Source organism: Chamaea fasciata, unplaced genomic scaffold, assembly GCF_029207755.1.
Source record: "Chamaea fasciata isolate MVZ Bird 193981 ecotype frontalis unplaced genomic scaffold, bChaFas1.0.hap1 SCAF_1, whole genome shotgun sequence".
Lineage (NCBI taxonomy): Eukaryota > Metazoa > Chordata > Aves > Passeriformes > Sylviidae > Chamaea > Chamaea fasciata.
Window position 1 is genome coordinate 55,402,157 of NW_027094086.1, and position 26,535 is coordinate 55,428,691.

General features: G+C 33.4%; 1 long non-coding RNA gene across 1 annotated transcript; it reads left to right on the forward strand.

The window, feature by feature from the left end:
- Nucleotides 1-22,283: 22,283 nt before the first annotated feature.
- Nucleotides 22,284-25,678, forward strand: LOC136302198 (uncharacterized). The gene is made up of 3 exons (XR_010724015.1): nucleotides 22,284-22,407; nucleotides 22,686-22,797; nucleotides 25,421-25,678. It is a non-coding gene; the product is annotated as an uncharacterized lncRNA (long non-coding RNA).
- Nucleotides 25,679-26,535: the final 857 nt, after the last annotated feature.

A 26,535-nucleotide genomic window follows, 5' to 3' on the forward strand; every position in this document is an offset into this window, starting at 1 on the left:
AAAAGTTGCTCGTGTATTTAGCATATGAAAGTCAGATTCAAATCCTGAAATTTTCCATCTTTGCTGTAAATAGAGAATATTTTACTATGTCTTCCCAGGTGGTTAGCACAATTTATATATTTTGCATGTGGGATTTGCAAGGAATTTGTATTCACATGAAATTTTCATTTCCTTTTTGTATCAAATATATAGTAATTACACAGAATTTGGCTAATCATAATCAGCTATAAGAAATATCATTCAGTTTTGGAAGAAAAGTAGCAAATTTATGAAAGATAAAATTATTTCTATGTATGTTATACAGTATATATAAATACTAATTACTGTGTAGTGTTACACAGTAAGATTTCATAACATAAGTAGCTGAGTAACAATATATATGACAATGTTTTGAAGACTACCAGGAAATGGCAACAATTACAAAATTTCTTTCAATGACCCTGATTCTCATAGAAATGGTGGAATGTTTCTGTAAACAAAAATTGTCAACTGTCTTTTAAAATTAGTAATTTAAATCTTCATATGTACATACCAACTCTTGTTTAACAAATACTTATTTTCATACTAATTTTCATACTAATAGTGGATAATGTCTAATATTGACTTTTTTGTAATCAAAGAGATGTTTCCCTTTTCCTTATATCCTTATATCTATAAGGTACTGCTTGTTTTAGTAATGCTGATGTCTGCCCATACTTTTCCTTTACTCATCTAGTATGGACTCTTGCTCGGAAACTTACAAATTTTTTTCCATCTACTCGACGAATTTAGGAGAAAATCAGCCAGAAACATTACACTGGAAACCTATTTTTTATATAAATCTGGATGTGACTTCATAGAAGTTAAGATGTGTTTCAGGTTAGAATACGCTGACTTCCACCAGAGCATAAAAATATAGACAGAGGTCATAGGGTAGTCTCTAAAGTCAGCATTCTGACTGAGAAAGGTGTGAAGATGCATTGTGATGTGAGGGACCTTTAAGCGATGGGGAAGTTGTTTCTATCTAAAATTGTCACTTACATATTTTTGGGAAGGTGCAGAGAGGTCAGGAAGGTAAAAAACATATTTCTTTATCTTTTCTGTCTCTCTACCCTACAGCATATTAAAACAGCTTGCAGTGTTTCTGTTCAGATCTCCAGCCTAGTTCCATTCTTTGCAACAGGATAAAAGTTTCTATATCTCATGCACTAGAAAGTAAGGTCAACATTAGTCTAGTTTACAGCCCTAGTTTTCTACGAGACAAAAAGTTAGAGGCAGCTGGAAAAAAAATACAGAGCCCTTAGGATGCTATTGATGTTATATTTCAGAATAACAGAATTAGAAATTTTTGTTGGATAAAAACATTTAAGAACATTTCATTTCTACCCCAACCATTAATCTTCACTATACAATTTAAACTCTTATGTGTGTGTGAAGTCAAAAAACAAGTTCAGTCACATTAGAGTCAGGGTAGTGTAGCTGATTCTGAATTGTATTGGGACACAGACAATAAACTGCTACGTCTGTTAAAAAGCCTTTATTCATATGCAAGGAATTCAGTGATATTTATCGTATATTTTTTTTCAATTTGTAAAGGTTATATATAAGAAACATGTTTTTTTCCCATTATGAAGAACAACTAAAATGTCAGTGGTTTGGGGTTGTCCCCCTGAAACTTCTAATTTCTCCAAGCAAATTCTTGGTGGAGATGTGAGAGGAGAGAAAGATAGAATTAAATCTCATTGTTTTAACAGTGTAGTTTCAAATAATATTTGTTGATTGACTTCCTCCCATTAAAAGTGTAAAAATGTTTATGATTAAAATGGAAATTATTTGAAATAAGATACCTGTCTTGGTCCAAACATATATGGTAAAGAAATTCCTAAGCAGTGTCGGTTTCATATTATCACATTTTTGCTTCTCGTATCTATTTTGGAGAGTAATGGGATTGTGCCAGTATTAAGAGTGCTGGTCTGCAATAAAAAGGCACAGAATCAAGACGATTTGGAGTGTAAACTTGAAGATTTTGCTCTCACAGAAAGTTATCTGACTTGTGCTCTGTCTGTTTGTGTACTTATTTTTCATCTTGTTTTTAGTTACGTGTAAGATTATGGTAATTCAAGTTGCAGCTATACTAAAATATCAGTAATTTTCCCAAGTTTACTGTCTTCCATTTCCATTTATTTTTCTTCACAAAAGAAGGCTCTCAATCTTGTCATTTGTGAAGTTCGTAATGCCTGCGATATTATATACCAAAAAATCCTGTATCTATGTTCCTGATTGTTTTATTGTACATTTGTCTGTATTCTTCAAATCATTTCACTATAAGCTAAATTTCACTTTCAAATATGTGTGCCAAATCGATGAATTTTCTACTATCTTCTTTTGCAATTGGCATTGAAAGCCTCCAGCAAAAAAGCTAAAAGTTTTCTCGCTGAAATAAATGAAGACATGAGGGCAAGGACAAACACTATTTTATTACAGAAAATCATTGTAAGATATGTAGTATTTTTTTGTTTAAGGAAATAAAGAAAATAAATATTTTTAGAAGCCAATTATAGAAATTACTGTAGAAAGTAAACAAGTACCTTGATGGGGTCTGTAATGACTATTACACAATAAATTGTACTTAGAAAAGAGCACAGAACTAAATGGCATATCCACTGTGGAATTTCAGCTTTCAATCAATTGTTATTTAGGCAGTAAATTATTATATACACTATTTTCACACAATATCACTGTTGAATTTCCAGTCAACTGAGATAGGACAACATTATGAACAAAGCATACTGTTTGGATCCTTTAAAATTATTTCCCAGTTGTAAGTTGATGTAAGTGTGGAGATCCTTAGAGACTCATTTGGTCTGTATGGAAATAAAAGGTCAATTATTGCAATGAAAAATTTAATCTAGATGGATGGCAAATGGGGTCTGAGTGTTCATTGACATTGTTGTGCTCCAGTTCATAAAACCTGCATAAATTAACTAAAAATTGGGCACAATTGGGTGTTTAGCTAAAAGGTCTGTTTCAATGGTTAGTTAAAAATAACTATACACCAGAGATTACTCATTTTTCTCCTCAGAGATGGAAAAAAAGTGACTTGTTACACAGAGAAAATTGAACGCTAAACTATCTCATAGATTTCTACAGGCAAGATTTTATTTTTAGGCACTTAAGTTCTGTTGATTTATGGTGAAATAGATTAAGATAAATTGGCAAAAATTGATCCGTTCATAAAATATGAAGACATCTTGCTTTAACTTTCAGAGGGCATCTTAAGTGTAACAGACTGCTATGTAAGTTTTCTCACAGTTGTGAAAATTATAAGGGATAGTATGCAATTACCTACATAAAAGAGGCAGAGGGTAATGGAAAGAGAAATGTATACATGAGACACTTAAACTTAGGGTAGCCCCAATTCATTGAATTTACAAAATAAAATTTAATTTATTAAATTTTACTTACATATTTCACCAAAAGCTTTGTATCTTCCTTTACCTTGCTTTTCAGGTCATCCATATTTTTAGCACAAATATTTTTTACTAACACTCACAAAATATCATTCAGTGTGGAAGGACAGAGATTGCCAGGAGAAGTGGTAAGTAGAAGAGTTTTATGTTGTCAAACAGATGGAATACTGCATTAAACTGGAAATAACTTCTGATTGAGCCCGAATTGATTTTTTAGAAGATGAGTCTTCAGTGCATGGGAGAATCTCAGTGTGAATGGAACTCCCTTTTGCATTGAAATAAGCCGTGATCAAATCAGGTCATTTTCTGATATGAGTAAATAATATGTCTGGAGAACAGGTTCAGACAACAGAATGCCAGAGCATGGATTTTCAGAATACGGCCAAATAGAAGATCAGAAACCCTGTTTTGCTCACAAGGAATAATTCTGTAGAAAACTTCAAAATTATTTGTGGAGTCCAAAAATTTTTATTCAGCTTAAAGCTCAAGACACTTTATTTTAGATTGGAGAGATTTTTAGTTTTTTCTTTTAATTTTTCTTTAAATTTGTCTAAATGGGTAAATTATAAATGGGACTACAGAGGAAAGAAAGTCAGCCTCATAAAAACAATGACATTTAGAAAACAAGAAGTGCTTTTGCATCATCCCTTTTTATTTTTCTAATGATTTTCCAGGTTTTATACTGAAAAATATTTATATTTATAATTCAGAAATATTTTGGGTTTCCTTAAAACCTTTTATTTTTTTGAAAATTTCTTATTTAACAGAAAAGCTCATTCTACTCTATCCAATGGTGGGCTTCTTTCAAAGGCCCTGAAGACAGCCAAAACCCTGTAAGTTCTTCCAAAAGTGCTGCCAGGGCTGATCCTCACATCCATGTAGATTCCTCTTTGAAACCAACACTAGACATAAGGGAAGAATAGATTACGGTATTCTTATTATCTTTCATAAAAGGAAAAAAAAAAAAGGGATCATCTATAGCCCAAATTTCTTTTCATAACTACAACAAAACCAAGCACTTTAATTCAAGTGAGTGCATATTAAAAAAAAATAAAAATTATCTTTTGCCTAGGATACATCATGTATATTTAAGCACTATTATACTTCCATAAGACAGGTATGTCTCAAAATTCAGTGAATTTGTTGGATGAAGTAGGATTTTCTTGCTCAAAACTTAATAATTCAAAATGCTTCATGTAAACTTTTTTGTTTAATTCTTATTTGTGAATTTCCCAGACTTCAGTTCATGATTCTAACTACAAAATCTTTAAAAAGACATAATTATTTTCTTACTATTCCTTAAGTGGTGTGTTCTGTGAAAAAAATGGAAAGTGTCATAAAACACTCTTCTCAGTGGAAAACTGGTTCATATTCAGAAGAAACACTAAGTCTTTTAATATTTAGTAATTTCAGAGGAAAGAATAGGTCGCTATTATTAAATACAAATAGATTAAGAACTTAATCCTACAAGGGGACTGGAAAGAATTACCTGTGAGTTAATGCGATCTCATCTCAAAATCAATCTAATGTGAGTACAGTCATATGGGAAAAAAAGTTTGAGGTGTGTAGGCTCTCAAGTCTACAAAAATGTATAACAGTGCTACTCAAGGGACAGAAAATATCAAACCCAGTTGACTTCATGTTGCACACTGTTGGAAGAGAGGAGTGTGAGAGTGAGTGAGTGATTGTGTAAAATAATCATTTTGGGTGAAAAATCTAATCTTTTTAGGTCTCAAAGAAACACCAATATCCAGATCCCCCAAGGGGTTTTCATTTATTCTGTTTTGCCCATGAGATTGACCTGATATGCAAGCCTTTCATATTTTGAAGGGTTCCATCACACAAGGATTGTATTCCCTAAAACCTATGGTTCCTCTCATTTTATCTCATGTTCTAGTTTTCTTTGGTTTTTCACAAGGTACAAATTAATGAGTGTCCAAGCACCTATATTTATTCTGATGTTATTTGTAAGCAAATGATTACAGCTACCATTCTATCTTATTAAATCGTATAATTAACCAAATGTTGTAAGTATACACACATGTTGTAAGTATACCCTGTAACATGAGGAAGAACTGCAGAAAAACAGCAAAATAAAGTTTCCTATGAAACAGTTAGCCAAAACTAAAGTTGGTCACCTTACCAGCAAGGCGCATCTAAATTGTGGAGTGCAATATTATGTATGTGATATTTCCAAGTAGGAAAACAAAAAGTATATAACTAGACTAGAAAAAACCACATCAAAATGAAATCCTATTAGTGTTTGATCAAATTCTAGAAATCCTCAGGAATACAGTAGCCCCTGCCCCTGATGGCTCTGAATAATTCCTAAGCGTCTGCAATTCAAATATTTAAAAAATATGTATGTATACATATAAAAATCACAAAAAATATGGAAGCATAATTTTGCATTGTGGGTTCAACAGCACGAGAAACCTTATCTCTTCCATAAAAAATACCCACAATCTAATTTCAAAATTACAGTTTTGAAAACAGTCAATGATTCCCACAGAGTTATGTTGCTACAATTGAGGAAGTCACATTGTAATGAATGGTCCAGAAAAGTTTCTCTCCTAACTCCTTTCCAGGACAAAAATGTCATGCAGTGATTTGTAGCTGAGAAGAGAATAACTCCATTTCATGGCAAATGAAAATCAAGTAATGATGAGATTGTATTGCTACTGCTGGAAGTTTACACTCCTTCAGAATACAGATCAATTTCAGCCAGAATTTTACATGGTAAACTGAATAAATCATTTCCAAAAGTTAGCATTGCTTAGAAGTTTCCATGGATTCCAGAAACTATATGTGGAATCAAAGAGAAGAAGGTATACAGGTCACAGGTGATCATGTTGATAGATTCAGAAATCATCTTGCATGCTAAATACAATGTACCGCAGAGAAAAACACACCTCACGTTTGTAAAATCAAGGTGTTTTCAAGCTTTCAAGTGCTTTCAGAGTTCAATTCTAATTTTCTTAGCAGTTTTATCTTCTTTTAAGTCATCTGAAACCAGGTCTTACATTGGAGATGTAAAATCCTGAAATTCAATTAAAATAGCATATGGACAAAATGAAGCAAATTTTTTACCTTTAGCATTGAATGTTCTGTAATGTTAACTATTCATGCATTTGATCCACTGAAACTCTGGAGGAATACAAGACTAATCCTCATTCAAAATCACAAGACATTATGATTAAACCCTGTTGTTTTTTAAAGTGTTCAAATAAACAGTTACAAGAAACAGAACTTTAGGAATAAATACATCACAGTCAGCTATTGTGTATTTCCATGTATTGCCTTTATAAGTGTGATTGTACCTTACATTACACCAGGCCCATTTTCTCTACCTTTTCATTCTACAATTTTGTAAATAAGCAGGGCTATTATAGAGATATATTAGTTCTTAGCCCACAGGATCTGTTTTCATAGTTTTATCTTGTTGACAAAATAATTGAGCATATGATTTTATCTGATTCACAAGCCTAGGATATTCTCACAGTAGACTATAAACCTGTTTGGAAGGATGTTCCCATGATGTATTTTAACAAGCAGACATGACCCACTTGGCAAATTTTTGACTTAGTGTTACTCTGAATACCTCAGTGACATCATAATGAAACCACAGCCAGCAGATACCATCCCCTCTTTTTTTACAGGTGTATTGGTGCTGTAAACTCATCATCCCTTCTTTCATTCTTGTCACTTCTTAAGCAGTGCTTTGGCTGTATCGTAGAGTCCTAGATCAAGCTTCCCTCTAAAGGCACATTAAGAAATCAAATATTTTCTTTAATCCCTACAACCTTTTTCTAGATTTATTACATCGATTGTACTTCTCAAAACAGAAGTGCTTTTCATGTTTCTTACATACTGAAAAATTTGTTGAGTTTTGTTTTTTGTTGTGCTTTTGCCCTAATAGATATCATTGTAATTTTAAAACGTAACTTTTCATAATTGTATGGAGTACGTGCTCTTAGTTTTGGCATTCACTCAAAGATAACAATTTTGATCTATGCTTATGACGTTATTAAATTCTGGGAAGAAAAATTAATTTACAGGGAGTAAAACTGGGAAGTTCAAGTTATTAATCCCTAGATATACACAAAGAGTGGTTTCTAGCAGTCAACTGAAGAGCAAATATTTAATATCTGAGGTTTGCCTCCTTCATGTACCATAGATTAAGTCTGTTGTTTCCCAAAGCTGTTTGAAAGACATATTTGCCTTTAACTGTCTTATTATGAATATGAAACACTGTAGCTTGCTGACAGGTCACAATTTTTCAAGATCAACATTGAACTGTATGTATGTATTTCTTTTAATCATCTATTTCTTTTAATCTTCTTGATCACAGTGATTCTGTGATAGTAAGAAAAAATCTCATCATTTTTCAGGAACATCACACAGACTGCTTTAGAAAGACACCATTATGTGTATCTTCTTTTTACTTTAGAAAACTTCAAAACAATTATTTAAAGAATGCAAATTATCTCCTTTTTTATATTAAACCGTGGTCTTTTCTCCTTTTTTTGGTTTTTTTGTTTATTTTTTGTTTTGTTTTGTTTTGACACTCACTGAAGAATTAAAATGTACACATAGATCATGCTGACTTTTTAAGTGGGACAACGTAATGGATAATTGTATATATGTAATTTTGTAAAAGATATAAACCTAAAAATCATCTTATAATATTAAGGAGATATATAGGCTTCTTTGTATATTTTCAGGCTTCTTTACATTCTGAGAAGAAAGGCATTCTGAGAGAATAACAAAAAAAAAATCTATTTGAAGCTACAGCAAAATCACTAATTGCAAAAGTTTACTTGGTTCAGTTTATGTTACATGAATTACCTGCTTTGTGTGAGTTATTTTTGGTTAAGAAAATTTAAAGCTGGTATGAAGTTTATAGTGATACAGTATGAAAGCTGTGTTCCTCTCCCCTTCTCTTGCCCTCCTTTCTCCTTGCCTTGTCTTCCCTTCCTTTTCCCTTCCCTTCCCAGAAATTCTGATAAATTACATTAAATGACCAGAAATTTTGGATGTATTTACTATAAAACCCTCTGCAGTGTAGCAAATTGTGGAGTATGAAGTAACAATTAAAAATGTCTTTCAAGTGTGTGTTGATCAATGCATTCCAATGCTCTGATGGACAACACACTTGGATCACAGTAGTATCTTACAATTTTGGTTACTGGTCATGGATGTTGCTAATTGACATTATACCTTAAATAATGGCTCATAATTTGCAACCTTCAATATTTATATTTTCTTCAAAGGAAAAGGATGTACAAGGAGATGTCACTATGCACCATTTTTCTAATGACTTGTTTATATGAAGCCAGTAATGTCACAATTATCAGGTTCTTCATTTCAAATTGATTTTATGAAAATGAGTTGGCTTTACTTTTTTTTTTTTCTAAAACAATTCAATGCCTTTCTTAACCTGAGTGAATTTTAAATTGTGACTACACATAATTTGTTCTCATATAAAGCTATTCATGTTCACAGCATGCACTATCATACAAAGAGAATAAATTCACCCAATGGACCTGAATATGACTAAGAATTAAAATGGGTAAAAATTAAGAAAATATTCCCACTTAGGAAATTTGTCTCCCTATTAAGAAAACATGTCTAAAGCTACTTCTGATAAAGGAAAACATTTTATCTTTTTTAGTCTTATAAACCAGCTTTTTATTCCTGTAAATCATTTATCTGAAAGTATCAGGAAAGAAGACTTGAAAATAACATTTTTAGCATCAGTCGTCAGAGACCTTTCTTAGAATTTAATGGTTTGAGAAATAATTTGTATCTTGTACATTTCAGGTATTCTTTTTTTTTGCTTCTCTACTTTCTGTAGATAGTGCATAGTGAAATGTGTTTTTCATTATGTTGACTAGTGGGTTATATTTTCCATGGAATTTATTTAAAAGACAACAGGAACAGTACTTTCAAGAATAGTCAAATCCACCTTCTTTCTGAATTTTTATATGTCATTAATTGAATAGCATTCTTGGAATGTTTCTGAATTCCAAATATAAAGCAATGTTGAGGTTAGTCATACTAGAAGACAAAACATTTAATCTGTCAGAAAGTCAGAATAACTGAGATGTTGGGACATTTCTGGGTGTCATTTATCATCCCTTTTTTTTCCATTCTTTTACTTTGCTTACAAGAGTTTCTTATGAAAAATGTTAAAAAAACCCCAACATTTTTTCTTTCACTACTATTTCTCTGGCACTTTTCCTTTATTTTACCTATTTTACCTTCATATCCTTCCTTTTACCTGTTCTCCTTAACACGAAAAGGGCTGGTTCCAGGTACATATACACTGATGTAATATATTATGTGAGGCATTTTCTTTAACTTTCAGCATAAACAAAATAACAAAATTAATTTCCTTTTCCAAAAAGAATTTTTCTCCTTAAAATATTAACCTCGTCTGCTAAACAGGAAATAATATACATATATATGGTTAGTTTTGATCCTTATCTTTGATGTATGATGGACTGCAGACATAAGAAATACTCCTTAAATGCAACTTTAAAGACTACAATTAATTAATTCTGTGTGTCTCTGGACAGATGACACCAAATGCAGAAGATGAAAAAGTTTCCCTATTTGAATTTTTGATTGAAAAATATTAGGCAATTTGTAGAGGAAGAACTATCTAGGAGGAGAGGGATTCAATGCAATTAAGTTCTGTAGGAAATGCAGACCATTTAGGAACATGACACCTTAGGATTGTTGCAAAAGGCATATCTTCATCTTCTTTCTCATACCTATGTGATAGTTATGTTGTCAACAAAGAGCAAGTTCTCACATCTGTTACACAAGTGTATAATTTTCTCCCAATGAGAATATAAGAGAGAAATGACACATGGCATATACACAATTAAGCTATATTATTTATCACATCCTTTCTCCATTGGAATTGGCCCAGGATTTAGCATCCATTCAAACTGGTATAATCATGGGAAGTCATTAAACGCACCAGGGTCACTATCTTCATCAGTAGAACAGCTCATAATATTGCTGGATGCTCCCATCTTGCGTTGCAAACAGACCACACTACTAATTAAAGGCTATATTCCCAAAAGGAATTGATTAAATTTCTGGGTAAGTAATGGATCCAAAAGGTAATGTAGGTACACTACATGTTGGCCCAGAAGGAATTTCCGGATAGTGGATAATATGAGTTTCTTTCCAGAGTGGAAACAAGAAGCAGAAGTTTGAAATTTCGTATGACATAATTTACCAGACATCACTGGTCAGCAACGACAAAAGTCAGTGGAAGAATTGTTGATTCAGTGATTAAGTCAGTTTTTTAGGATGAAAAAAATCCATAATTCCTTGCACAAGTATACTTATCCTAAAATAACAAATAGCATGTGGTTAGGAAAGCCATGACCTGGAAAATACAGATTGAAGTCTATGATCCCAAGAAGTCAAACTGACATGAAGAGTTGGTTAGAGCAGTCTCTCTGAATCATACTTCAACTGATTCCAAAGGATTTTCCATTTTGGAGAAAAGGTCTTCAGCATCTTGGTAGGCAAAAAGCTGACTGTGAGCCAGCAATGCGCCCTTCAGGCAAAGGCGGTCATCAGTAGTTTGTGCTGTTTCGGACAAGTGTTACCAAATGTTACAGTCTGAGGGAAGTTATCCTTCCTTCCTGTTGAAGTGAGCCTAGCAGAGAATGATAAAGACAACTGAGAGCTCCAAGTATTTGTTACACAGAGCTAAAAGAGTGAGAGCTTTTTATCCTGGAAAATAGAAGGCTGAGGGGGAAACATCAATTTTCATAAATAGCTGACTGGAGAGAATGAGGAAGACAGAGTTTTCTGTGCAATGACCACTGGCAGGACAAGAGGCAAGCACCACAAAAATTATGCCTGTAAATGAGACAGATATCTGCCATGACACAATGGAATCACTCAGTGCTAAACTGGAGTTATCTGGCACTACACTGCTTCCTGGATATATTTTACCAATATGTTAAAAAAGCTGAAGCTTCTCTGTCCCTCTCTCCAAAAAAATCAAATAATAATTTTGATAATAATAAAATGGTTTAGGAAGGTATACATTTCCAGGCTTTGGCTGTAAAATTGTCAAGCAATATGGTCTCATTTTTCCCTTCATTCAATATCAAGGCTCTTTATGGGCAACAGGCAAAATAAACTATAGTGTTTCATGCTCCAAGGTATCAAGTTCTGACCACCAGCCACAGGATACCACAACTGATAGTGGCTTGAAATGCTTTTCTGAGTGTCTACTGCTGTCACAGTTGTGACAATATCCTTATCTATTGATGTCCAAACAACAGGTCAGAACACCTGTCTGTAAAGTACAAATGCTGCGTTTGACTATGGAATGTCTTTTATTCATTTTAAGGTCATTGCTGAACAGTGCCTTTAGGAATAAAATGTTGGTAGAAATGGAACAGTAAGACACATGTAAAGGAACAGCTTCTAATGGGGGAGAAAAAGTTGTAATTAGAAATAAATGTAGACCTTGCCTCGGAACATTATCGCCTCATGGCTTCAAGGAAATTGAAAGAAAAAAAAACTATTAAAGGTACTTTATGTACATGAAAATATGCTAAAATGTATTTAATTTTCTTTCACTCTTCTGATCTGTGCTGAGGGAAATTGCAGAGATATGGTTTAGCTCTCTCTTACATTTTTTTGAGTAATTGCCTTTGAACTTGTCCTTCCTCTGACACAACCTCCACGAGTCAATTTATACCAAACTTCCAATAGAAAAATATCTAAGTACAATTTGAGGACATTCAAATTGCAGATGAAAAAACCACACAAATTCTCTACAGTCCTCCAGTTCAGAGAACAGCTTGAAAAAGTGAATATGAGTGGAACTTCTCACAGTGAAGAATTTAATGCAGATCTGTCATCCACCCAGCACTGCAGCTGTACATAGTTAACAGGAGTGGTAAAGAACTTTGTATGGAGCATACTTATTTTCAGTTTGAGTTAAAAATCCAAACTAAAGGGTAATTTTTTTCCCTTGAAAACCATACAGAGGAACACTGAAATATGCATGAAATATATCCATAGCCAATTGCTATCAATCACAATGTTAGGGATGATATGTGGAAATTGGCTTAATGGTAAATAACAGATTTATTATTTAACAATTAAGGTTTTAAATGTATTTATATAAATAGAAAAGTTGATTGTAAAAACCAAATCAAACAACACCACAAAAATTATGAAGAAAAAACTTCTGTGCAGCTCAGGAAGTGTGGTTGTAGCAGTGTACCAATCACGGCTATGTAAGAAAACTATTATGACAAAAGTCTTGTCTTATAAGAACTTCTCTCAGGCATAATTGCATGTCCATTTTTGTTCAATAGTTGCCCAGGTGGCAAAGCTATCACTAGACTATAAATAAACTCTGTTGATACAGTTTGGAAGAATAAGACTCTTATTATGTGTTCAGTATTTCATTCAGACCACTTTAGCACAGTATCAGTACTGTTTTCCAATTACATTGTTTAGCTGAACACAAATATCAAATCATATCTAAATCATCTTTTCATGAACAGGTAGATATTTTTATGGACATGTGCTGTGCAAACACACGCCTACATCAAATGAAATCTGCAACCATGACCATTAATATTGCCTGATTTAAGTGAAAAAAAAAAATCCAGTCACATGAGAAATCCCTGAGAAGAATCACAGTTTGCAAATTCCATCCAAAGCTTGTGGATGCAGGCGAGACTGTTATAGCATTTATCTAATATGAAACTACACGCACCTCACGTATGACTGCTCAGCTCCTTCAAATCAAGAAAAGGAAAAAAGCGACTTTTTGAAAAATCTTAACATTACTAGTATTACAATTAGAAGTATGATTATAAAGTAAATTCCTCTGTAACCAGATCAACATTTTTTCTCTTGTCCTTCCAGATAATCTTGCTTAAGATAGGCTTGCAAAGAAAGACTCAAGTTCTTCGTAATACGTCCATAGGAACATTGTCTATGATAAATGTTATTTGTTGGTTATGATTACTAGGATGTTTGTTGTCATTCATGTTTAAAATATTTTCTTTTTCAGTGGTGTTTTTATAAAATATTGAATATGGGTTCAAGTATATTTACTTTATTAAGTACAGCCACTGGCTTTAAAAAGCCAAATATTTTTCTTCATAAATGTGTGTCTAATTCATGATTTATTTCACTGTAGTGAGTAATTTTTTCAACTTTTTATTTTATATTTTTTCAATTCAGATGATTGCCACCAATGGTGATATAACTAATGAAAGAAAAGATAGGACAGTGATTATGAAGGAGCTAAAATCAATAAAAAATCATAGCCTTACATTAAAAAAAATCTTAGCAATAAATTAATATATGTTGATTAAAAAAATGAAACCATACAAATGTAAGGAAATAGTCTCCATTTCTAAATTCCCTTCCTGAGTATCTTTGAAAATACCAAGCACATAGTTGATATTAAATGGTAAAGTACAAAAGAAAATTGGCTTTTGGATGCTACAAATGAAAAATAGAACTTAACAGCATCTATTAATTGCTTGAAGTGAGAGTGTCACCTTATGTCTCTATGCCGTGAAAAGGAGTCAATTTTTTATCCAAAATGGAGCTTTACTCTCTGAGAAATTTCCATTTTGCCTGTACTTTTTCTTACATAAAAAGGCTGAGCTTCACACAAATCTTCTAAGAGATCATGGACTGTTCCTGGAGATGCCTGATTGATTCGAGATTCAGCAGCATGGATCATCGCTGATTCATTTAATCCTGTCTGCTTTGGGACAATTGAGTCCCTCTCTGGAACTAGTTTATTCTCTGGGATGGATAGGTCCCTTCTGAAATCTCTCTAATATGCTTGATACTGGTATATTATATCTTCATCTATGTCCATAGTAAATATATCTACTGTTTCAATTGTTGATAATTTGCTTCACCAGTGTAACTTCATAGCAATGTGTCATAATGTGATCCTACTTGGTTGTTGCTGTCATTGCTTGTTGCTCTATGATTTTTTGCTGCCATATTCCTTTTTGATACTTTATTATTGGTTGCTGAGAGCAATTTCTAATAGCATGTATATTTTCTATATATAATTAATCATAAGTATACTTGGTCAAAATGATATTTATGGAAATAAACTTGTTAGTGGTGATTATTTTTGCTATGTTTGTGAGAATCTGCAATAAATTAAAGAAATTTAGGGGATAAAAGCCTTCATATCCTTTCATATTACAAAATCTAACAATATGTTAACACGATAGCGAGAAAAAAAATATTTGCAATGCTTTCTTTATTTTTGCAGCAGTTTGTGTCAGGAAGAATATTAAATTATTACTTTTTCTTTTCTTTTTCTCAGTAAGAAAGCTTAGGTTTTCTGTTTCAAAGTGGTTTAAAAAGAACAGTGTTCAGAATTCCATTTTTTAAGAAATAGATTCTGAATTCCCTAAGGAATTTTCATTTCTGATCTCATTACTGCTAAATTTGTTGTTCTAACATTTATTTCTTTTCCCCCTCTATCTCGCTATGTATGTACGAGAACAACAAGCAACTAGACTGAGAAAGTTACAATAAGTCAAAAATACTGTGGAAAAATCAACACAACTTCTCTTTTCTAATTGAGTAGGTGAAAGATGGATGAGAAATATTTTGGGATAATCATTAGCTACAGATGCCTCCCTGAAGGTTTGTTCAACAACCAGTGCTGTTACCACCAACTTGTTCTGACTGTCCTACAAAGACAAAAAGAAATGCATTTTGATTTGCTAAATTTTTTTTGTAGCATAATTTCAACTACCTATTTCCAGGATTTTAATTTTGCTTCAAGAAGATGTGTTTCCTAGTGCACCCAGGTCACTGTTCTTGTGTCTTACTTTTATTTAATTTTTTTTTTAGATTCAATTTTGAAAATCATAGATATCTGCATTAAGTGTGTCTGTGTTTCTGTGTGTGTGTAAGCTGTTTAAAACATGCTCATCTGAATAAGACTTTATAGTGGAGCTCCAAGCCCTTTAAAACAGAGGCTTATAATGGAAAAGCTGGCAGACCTTTCACTAGATCCATGCTACCAGCCACCATTGTAATATTATAATTTTTATAGTAGAAGTAATATCAAACTACAGACTGTATGGTACAATACCAAAAAAATTGAAATACCATGAAATGAATTTTTGTTTGTTTATTGTATAGTACAGTAATGATTGGTGAATTAAATTTGTTTTGTACAAGTTTTAGTAGCTCAAAGATTAAGTCTGTAGTATAACTTCATTGTTTGTGCATATCAGCAGATGTGGATTTCCTGTATCGATGTATTTATATGTTGTACTACTGCACATTAAAATCTAGTTTTCGAATTTAGCTCCTAAAACAGCAGACACTTTATATAACACAATCAAATTATTCAGATGCTTTCTTTAGAGAAGAATCCCAGAGGTTTAAAACAGATGAGACTAAACTATGTAAGTCTCTTGAGTGTTTGTTTGATCAAATATATTTGCAGCTAAATTTAGAGCTCGAGGTAGAAATAAAGCACAGCAATGTTTCTATTATCTAAGTTTCTGGGTTACCAGCTATTGCAAGGTGAGGGTATGTGAAGTTCCCTTTCTTTGAGGGTCCAACAATGTAGCTGCAGCTGGATTGAAAACATTGCAGTAGCACAGGACTCCATTCCCTCACAGTGCCCATCTGATTTGGAGAAAGCTTTGGAGGGGCAGCTCTGGGAACTCTCTCAAGTTTTCACTTTCCTTCGCTGTGACTACTATAACATATGTGGCTACTAAAATGCTGTCATCAAAATAAGGCATAATGCCTACTGGGGCCATTCTGCAGTATGAATTTAATGATATAATTTACTTACATATAAAGTATCTTGAGAAAAGAGTGCATTTTCAGGTAGGACTCATTCATCAATATTTAATCATCTAAAAATCTAATCTGCTGTAGTCATGTGGGCTTCTGGACTACTTCCTCTAGGAAAAAGATGATGTGTTCAAACAAATTAAATATATCTGACATGATGGAAAAAGAAAGGAAGACCTACTTTTAAGCTTGTTTTTTAGCATACTTATAGATGTCTAAGGACAAGTGAGAGGAAATCGTGATTAAAAGTAGGATTAAGGAGTTCTGATCATGACTGATCTTTACAGATCCTTCAGTAATGCTGGTATTGGTTAAAATATTACTTAATCGTGAATCATTACTGAATGATGTGACTAAAGATACAGTTTAGTCATATAATTATATCTACTAATTAACAATTAAGGGGTTTGAATCACTGAATACACATATGGGAAAAAAGATTTTTCATATTTGTTAAGTGATAACAAGTAAAATTTCTTTTGGCTCCTTGAAAAAAGTTTGATGCAACTGTCTTTTCTAGCATGTATGTGTCAATATCGTTAATAATGACCATTTCAAATCATGCAAAGTGAATCTGAGTAGCTGTCCATGGAAGCTGTATAAACAGTGGTGAAAAGAGACACAAAAGCCTTGTCTCACTGAGGTTACTGGGAGCTTCACACCAGGTGAAATAATGCATCTAATAATTAGTAATGAGTTGTGTTTTTATTGAGAAATATTTTTTTCATTTTAATAGTATTGACTGTTTCTCTAAGCTAACTACCCTCTAAATCTGAAAAGTGATTTAATTTTTTCTCATAAACACCACTAGCTCTACTCTGTCTCTCAAATAAAAACTGCTTTATTAAATTAACTGTGACATGATTTTGTATTTTTAATTTTATTATTCTTTGAAAGAAAAATGACAACATTTTTTTCTCTCTTGTCCTTCTCTGTTTTGATGTATCAATGTAACCTATCTCAGAAGTGAGATAATGAGTCATTTCAAAAATACCTTTTTCCTGGTAATTTTTATAAAGAAATAGTAGATCCTTGACATCTGATGTTTAATAAGTGTGTTAAAGAGGGTAATTTTTGTACCATAAACTTAATATATATCTACCTGAATGTTACACTAAAAACACCTTGTATTAGATATAGAGGATCTAAGTGTGCATATGTCTACACGTCTGTGCATGCATATTTATGAATAGTCTTCTCTGTGACACTGTCAAAAAAATACCAACTCTACAATCTTCATTGAACATATGTACTGAAGATACAGCAAATCTTTTTCACTCTGTTTTAGCCACGTTATCTTTTTTTATTATTATTATTTTACTTCAATGCATTTCTAGAGTTTTATGATGGACAGATGTTTGTTGCATCGTCATGCCTAAAATTCTTCTGCCCTGCTTTTAGTGAAATGATGAAAACTCAATCCCTAGCATTTAAACTTTTATTAATTTTGATGACCTACTTGCACTTCTTTGACATTCAAGTCAGAAGAAAAATAAGAGGGTAGAAAAGAAACAAAAATGTTTGCTTCATTAACAGCATTGCATTTTTTCTTCTGAAATGAGAAATGTTTTTAAATGATTGCTGTTTTACAGTCAAAGAACACCTGTTGCATGAAGTCTGGTTTATTGATGGACTGCAGGAATTATGAATTTAAGGAGTTATAAATGGCACTCCACAGGATTTCACATAAAGTTGAAGCTGTTTCATCTTTTGAATGATGAGCAAACAATTATTTCTGTACAGTATTGAAATTAATTTAAAAACAGATGGGTTTGCACAGATAGTGAAATGTTCTATTTTCAACTCATGACTCTAGAAGAATAAGGAAGAAAAAATAAATTTTTCAATTCCAATAGGATTTGTGTGATCGCATATATGTAGTTAACTTCATTCACTGAGGGAAAATATACAGTTTAAACTATTTTTAAATAAATATCTTTAGGAGAATTTGTTTAATACAACTAATTTGTTACTTTTTTTTCCTCTAAATCTATGAGAAATTGTTCCATTTTGAAACATTCTAACAATGAGATAAGAGTAACAGCAACATTAATTAAAAGTTTTTTATGGATTATTTTCCTTTCTTTCTTTAATTCTCTTTTGTGAACTTGTCATTCTAGAATCCTGTTCTTTCACTTTTTCAAGATCTAATGATATTCCTCACTCTTTTGTCTAAACTATGTGATTTTTTAGGTCCTTTTTAGTCATTCTGGAATTGAAATGTGAAGAAAAGGTTTTCGGTTTTGCCTTTTTATTCCAGAAGAGCTTCTCAATCATAAATACTTGATCATATTAATAACTTCGAATTTTATGTATATATCTTCTCTTAAGGAATAGAGTTCCTTAGAACTATCAAACTATTAAGTGCATAATATTTCTCTCACTATAATTTTTATTGCTAACAGACCTGCTGCTTCCTGACTTCTTTTCAAACTAAAAATTTCATATTTTGTTCATGAACTGTCTATGGAAATAAAATAATGTAATCCTTTCAAAACAAATAGCAAAATTTAGAAATCTGTGCAAAATCAACAGTGTATTTATTTTTATATACGCATGATTGAATGCTCATATTTTGTTTGACGTAGGCCGCTAAAATTTGTTGGTTTGTGTGATTGCTTTTGTTGGTATTTTTAATTGTCAGTAGTAAAGGATCAAGCATGTTTATTCTCTTAAAACTCAGTTTATCTGAAACTTTTGGTATCAAAAATGTACATATATATATATATATACACACACACTTTTTTAAGTGCTTCAGAAAGAGAAGTCAAGTCAAAGTAGAAATGCAATTAGGCTAAAAACAACACAGCATGAAATAGAGATGCATATACATATTCATTTCAATTTTAGAAAGGCAGACAATCAAAAATATCCAAGATTTGTATTATGAAACTTTCATTACCATCATCAGCAAAAATAACTTCTAAGGTTTTGCATGGGTTCTCTGAGAGTTTTCCTTGACTTCACTGTTGAAATTAGGCTAGAAATATGTTTTATGTAAATACATCATTAGGGAGAACTCTGTGATTATACAGAGCAGATGAAAGCTTACGCTGCACTGTACAATATCAAAGCAATGTCTCTCTGGCCACAGAATACACATGGTAATATAGTACATAAATAAGAGCTTTGGCTTGGGTGGCAGGAGAGGTCAAAGATTAGGTATGCAGGCCATTAGTGTTTACTTTCCAGTTTCAAGCATCATTATCCTACTGTGAATGCTGTTATTGCCTTTTGATGAAAGAATTTCTGTATTGTAATCCCATCACTGATTCAGTCTATTTGCATTACTTCTTCCTAGTGACTGGTTTCTACTGCACCATTTGTTTAATATTTAATATTCTTTCCCACCTAATTTTGCATTATTTTAAGTTGTGTCTTATTCTGAATTCCTAATTTTTAGATTGTGTTCTTTGAACTCATTCTTGATAGGCTTTCTCCCGCCTAACTTAGGCATCTAAAAGTTGGGTAAACAGTTAAGTGTGAACAAGATACTTGAGGCTGGCTTTATTCATGCTTGTGCTCCTTTCTATTTACTGAGAAAGTATCTTAGGATAACTACCCTAGATATTTATTCCCTATCCATTAAAAACAGATGAGATGAATCATGGTCTTAGATTTCATTCTAGACACCTTATTTTAGCCCATGTTTGTTTAAACAGTCTGTGTAATTACAATAATAAAAACCATGAAATATTTCACCAAGCAAGTGATCTATAAAGCAGTTCTGTGCTTTATACAGTTCACGTGTTTTATTAGAGATATGTGAAATCTCTATAGTGCCACTGACTCAAATATGACCAAAAGAGCCGTCTTAAATTTAAACCACACTTAATAACATCAGTTAACTGAAAGACTGAAAAAGTCTGGAAAATGTTCTGTAGCAGCATTTCTAGAAAGTGAACTAACAAAAATTCGTTGTGATGATTTAGACAGAGGAGATAAATCCATGGCATGGTTACATAGTTATCTGCAGTGTCATCCAGGGATTCAAACTGTATCCTTCAATATGCAGTTACTCTGTCTCACAGGTTTTCTTCAGTTTCCATATTCCTGTGTACCTGGATTTGCTCAGCTTTCATTTCAGATTTTGTAATCCAGTGTGCAGCTGGTCTAACAAACTCTTTTGTAAAAGCTATGTTAGAGCCACACTTACCACTGAAAATTTTCTTTCCATTACCCTTATTTGCTGTATTTATTTTACATTTCTAAAAGAAAGTTAATTTTTGCTGAACAGCAACAGCTTAGATTTTAAAATCAATACACAGTGAGGAAAATACGTGAACACATTTTACTATTGATTTTGGTTTATCATTTTGGTTTCAAATTAATTCTTCCCTTTATTCTTGTTCAGTTAATTCCCATTTCTGCTGTTGAAACAAATACACATTCTGCCTCAGTGCATTGGAAGATGATTCACAATGCAACATTAACTTTAAACTATTATGTTATTCATCACATATATTGTTCAGAATATTATATAAAATATTAAGAAGTAAATAAAGTCATGCAGGCATTTGCTTCATGTTTTCTGTTGAGTTGGAAATTTTCTGTTCTGAGATATCCATGGTGAAGTAAAGAAGTTTTCAGCTCTTTCTGAGCTTCTGTATGCATTGTTTGTTCATGGAGGCACAGTTACACTGCTTGTTTTCACCTCTTAAACTAGATATTCTCCCCTCAATCTTCTTATGTTGCTATTTTCTTTCTTTTGTCTTGTAAAGTGCACATGTGAATAAGACTCAAACATCTCTGTATCCCATGAAAAATATGACCTGTGCATATTAGACAAAATACATATGGTTTTAATAGATTAGTTAACAGGGATAAAACCCAATGTTTATCAATTAAAATATTTAAAATTCAGAATATACCAACTGTTTGGGGTTTTTTTCTGCTGAATGCAAGATGAAATTTACAGAGATCTCTCCTTGTATTTTTGGAGGACCTGTGTGAAAGGACATCTTCTGCTTCCAAATCTACACAAAAGATAGGGAGTGTATTTTGTTTTCTTATCCAGACAAATACATAAGAATATGTGGTTGGTTAAAGATGGCTCACTGCCATATTCCTACCCAGATGTTCACTCACACTCTCCTCAACAGGACAGAGTGGAAGGTAAGACAGAAAACATGCAGGTGTAGAGACAGGGAGATCAGTTACCAATCACCATGACAGACTGATGAGAAGATTGTCAAAGCAGTTTATTGTTAATTTAAAACAGAGTCAATGTCAAGCCAGAAAATGCTTCTCCTCCCAACTCCCCAAGGCTCAATCTCACTCCTCCATTTCTAACTCCTGTGCCCCTTCTAGTCCCTGAGCAGTGCAGAGTTAAAGAGAATGGAGGTCTTGGTCAGCCCAAAGCAGCTTCTCCCCACTTGTTCCCCTCCTCACTTCTTCCCCTGCTTCGGCAATTTTTCCCTGCTGTGGGATACAGACCTTCACAAACTGCTCCAATGTGGGTCCTACCCACAGTCCACAGCCTCTGTCAGCAACCTGCTGTTTGTGTCCTCCACTGGCTACATTTTCACTTGCTGCCAAACAGGATCCTCCACAGATGAACTTCGGATCCACCACATCCTACATGGACTGCTGGTAGACAGGTTGCCTCCACCGTGATCTGCTTTGTAATTTCTGTAGTGCTCATAAAGTACTGCCCTGCCTTCTTCTGTTCTGGCCTGGGTATCTGCAGGGGCATTTCTCTGAATAATTTTCTTTCTTTGTCACTCTGTGCTGCCCTGTGTGGCATGTTGACCTTTCCAAGAGGTGTCACCCCCTTAGCTGTGTGGCTCAGCTGTGCCCTGAAGTGGGTGGGCTGGAGCCTCCTGGAAACAGCTGTGCTGAGGGTGGGACATCACAACACTCTCCTCACAGAGGGCACAGCTTCTCCCACTGCCTGCACCTGGGCACCTCCACTCCACGCAGAATATTAGGAAGATTTTGCCAATATGTGAGTGAATAGTTTAACACTTATGTTCAGCAGAGGCAGAAAGAGTTTTGGCCTTGAAAAGCCAAAAGTGTGTATTACCCAGCACCCACCCACATAAACTCTCATTTTCTTTGTAGATTAACAAAGTTCTTCTCATGTGTCAAAGAGGTACAGTTCATATTCTGAGAAAAATTGTTTTGGAGATTTATTTAATTTCTTAAGAATGACAATTAATACATCTGTGGGTTTTTTTTCAGGCAATTTCTAATAATGTTAGAATGACTGTGAAAAACTGAATTCCACGGATTTTTAAAAAATGATTATTATATTTTCTTTTGTATTTCTGGAAGATCTTTTAACCATATCTTTGTTTAATATGACTGTGGTTGTTGGGGTTGTGGTTAGTATGGACACTTATTTGATTTTTTAAAATTTTATTGCTTCAGCTGTGAAAAACAGATCATGAAACACCTGTCTTTCAAGTCCAAGTCTTGATTTCCCAGGCAGCATGATTAGAGTACATCAACAAATCTCTACATTCACTGTGGAGGAGATAAGGTAATAACCATCTTATTCCCCTTCTCCTAAATTTGAATGTTTGGGAAAAACTCTGTAGTCAACCCCATCCCAATAATTTCAGAATTAGTCTTAGTGTGAAAATAATTTTAGCAGAACAACTACAAGAAAAGCATATTGAATTCATATATTTTTTTATTATGCAATTATGTGTATATTTGAAGGCATTATGAAGCAGACGTGAAAATCTGGAACTGGGACGGGGAATTTGGTGGGATGTGAAGCTGTGGTGCTAGTATGGAAAATATCTGAGGAAACCTTCACAAATAAAGAGAAGATTCGGGCTCTGCTACCTGAATATTCTTGTTCTGGTTTTGAGGCAGTTATAACAAAACCTCTTGAAATCAAATATAGAGAGGAAGCTGATAAAAAAATAGTGGGGTATCTTTGCAGTTCATGGAAACATATGTGGACCAAAGGACTAATAATAAACCAAATGCTAAGAAACTGAGTGTAGGGTTGTTTCTTACCTCACTGCTCTTCAGTATTTGTAACCTGGAGGGCAGGTGTTATAATTCTCTAGGAAGTGGTGAGGCAGTGCCAGCATTCTAATTTTGTAGGCATAAAATCAAGACAGGAAGGTGTAAGATGAGACACATGTATTTAAAATGAACTGTTGCATGCTGTGATATGTAATTTATAGGAGAGATGTCCAGATTAGTGGATGAATGCTTATAATTAAAGCTTTTGAAGCAATAATTGAATTATAAATAATACAGTGTTTCACCATTATTGCATGTAATTAAATTTCCTTAGTCTTAATAGTCTTGATTTGAGATGAAAGGTCTTTGAGGCGAATCCACCGATAATAATCAAAATGTATGTGTGGTAGGAGGATATAATCCAGAATTATGATCCAGAATATTGGATTTAAATGTTTGTTTCTTGAAGACATTGACTGCTTAGACCTGAGAAATGAAATGACAGTGTCCTGGAGGTAGGCATTATGTAAGCTATGTCAAGTAAAATGGAATGGGGCTTCTTAGTGCAAATACACAGATAGAGAAAAACATGGAAAATTACATTAAGTTAAGCAATAACATACCTTGACATGGCTACATTTTGTTCTACAAGGAGATGTGTAAAATTATGTTTTTCCCCATTACCACTCTGCTGAACAAAAATATACTTCTGTGGAATGAACCTGCGGTCATGCAACTTACTCTTAAACATATGAGTAAATCTTGGCTAAGCTAGTCTCTCGATTAAAATTATTTTCTAGGTTAAAAAGCCTACAATAATCATTGATAATGCAGACTTAGGGAAATGCATGTGATGTAAGTTCTAAATGTAACCTTAAAGGTAAGCTAAGTTTAGAGCTGCTTATTGAGCTTCAATAGAAGCTCAAAGACTAATATTTTTGCATAGGAACTATTTTGAAAAATGTTTATGAAATTCTAATAAGCTTGACATATTGAGAAACCCATCTGAAAAATGAAAAATAAGATAAAGCATAGTTAATTATCTGAATAACATTAAGCAAGTATGGAGAATAAAGTTTTCTGTCTTTAACGGCTCTTAATAGAGCAGCATTTTTGAAATTGCAGAGCAATTTAAGAAATCCTGAAACTCTTAAACACTTGAAAAGTGATAAAATTTGTTCTACTACTTTTTCTTGATGTCCAACCAAATAATGATATCTTTGGTTGGAACTCCTGGACATAATAGAAAAAACAGAAATCAAAACTAAGCAACTAAGTGTTCTGGGAGATAAACTCCATTTGCTCAATTGAAACAGAATCAAAACTAAAACAGTTTATTGATTTAATAACGGCACATTGTTAATTGACAGTCAGTGAAGTATGTGTGTGGAATCAATACCAGGAGTACAACAGATAAAGCATTAGACTGAGATTATTAAGCAACACCTGCAAATAATGGGGCACTGGCTGCCTGCAGCACCCATCCATCCATCCCGTGGGAGAGGGCTCTGCCTGCTGCAGGAGGAGGTGGTGAGGCCACTGGGAGGGTTGCAGGCACTGCCCAACCTGGTGTGCTGTATCTCTTCCTTCTCTCCCCAAGGTGTCCCTCTCCTCATTGCAAACTCAGATGCCTCTTTACACCTCATTTGTAAGGGTGGTCCAACAGTCACCCTCACACTAAAAAAGGTATAACGATGTTTATATGTGAAATAAAAGTGTTCAGATGTACCCATTTGCAGTCACGTCAACATCCTTCTATGGACCACTGTCTTAAAAGGAAAGAAAAAACCAATGTTTTAGATGGAATCTGAAACAAAAGCAAAAATTTATTTACCCTGATTACATTAAAAAAGACTGAGCCCTTTCTCTACCATCTTTTTTTCTTTTCTGTTACAGTTCTGACTTCTCTTCCTCTGCTAAGGTCAGGACGAATAATACACAGGAAACATAGATTTCGTGTTCAACTTGGACGTTTATTGTTTCTTATCTATTTATAGACTCATGAGTATGAGCTCTAACTAGCAAGTTAGAGAAATTAGGTAAAATGGAGTGCTTTTAACTCTTCCTAAGGCTATTTAAGTGATAATTACCCTATAACGAGGTGACACCTATAGTATTTATACTTTTGACCTAATAATGACCACCCAAGGCCCACAATGTGGATCTTTTTGACCTAATTACAGAAAACCACCCAAATCCATGAAGAGGAAAGAAAGAAGGTGAAGAAGAGGGACTCAGACAATGACCAAAGCCCTCCATCTTGACTCAGATGCATTATTATATACTGAAACCTCAAAATCTAACTTTCTAGATCTCCAACACTTTCTTTTGTATTTTTGTTATTAAAAATTATGTTATACCCTGGTAAAAAAAAATCACCAAAATTATTGACTATGTTGGAAAACAATTATGATGTTGTGTTTGGTTATGGCAGTTTTCATTTATCTTCTATTAAGACACATATAACATGAAATATGTTTTCAGAAGTTATGTCTTAAAATCTAGTTAAAAGCAGCTTTATCTCAGGTCTTTCAAGAAGCTTAAGTCAGCATATGAAAAGGATACAAGGGGAAGCTGTTTTTCACAGCCATTGATTTTGTTGTGAAAAACAGAAACATTGAAAATTACTTGTGACTAAAGCTTTGATGGAGTGACTTCCTTAGAAAAAAAAAGCAGATTGACTAATTTGATGGTTGATTCACCTCATCTTAAATCAAGAAGGAGGCGGCATATTTTCATATTTTGCATTGGTGAAACATATTTTACTTATCCCTTTCCTGTCAAAACTTCCTCTCATTTCTATTCAGATTTTGCTATAAAATTGCTCCTTTCTGTAATAGAGATATTTTTGGAATATCTTTGTGTGGAATTCAATAGTTATTGTTTTATAAATATTAGGGACATGGACCCAGTCACCTCCAGTGAACAATTTTTTATGGAATGTCTTGATATCTTTGCCTTGTAATAGAGGTTTGTCTTCTGTGTTACATACTTTGTTCTGGCCAGAGCCTCAGGACAGACCCCAATAATTTTTTTGTTTGTTTTTCTCGTGGTCCAGGACTGGGTGTCACCATGCTTCCTTGGTGGACATAGAAACAAATTTTCTAGCCACCTGAGTTACCTACTGCTTGATTCCAGGAACAGTTTCAGTGTAGAGGTTTGAAAGTATGAAGAAACTATTTTCCTGTCCATTTTTTTTGCTTGGCATTCATGTGTTACAATGAAGTTTTTTATTAAGAAGTAATATTGCCATTCTGGCATAATATACCTTTCAGCTTCATCCAAACAATTGATTCCT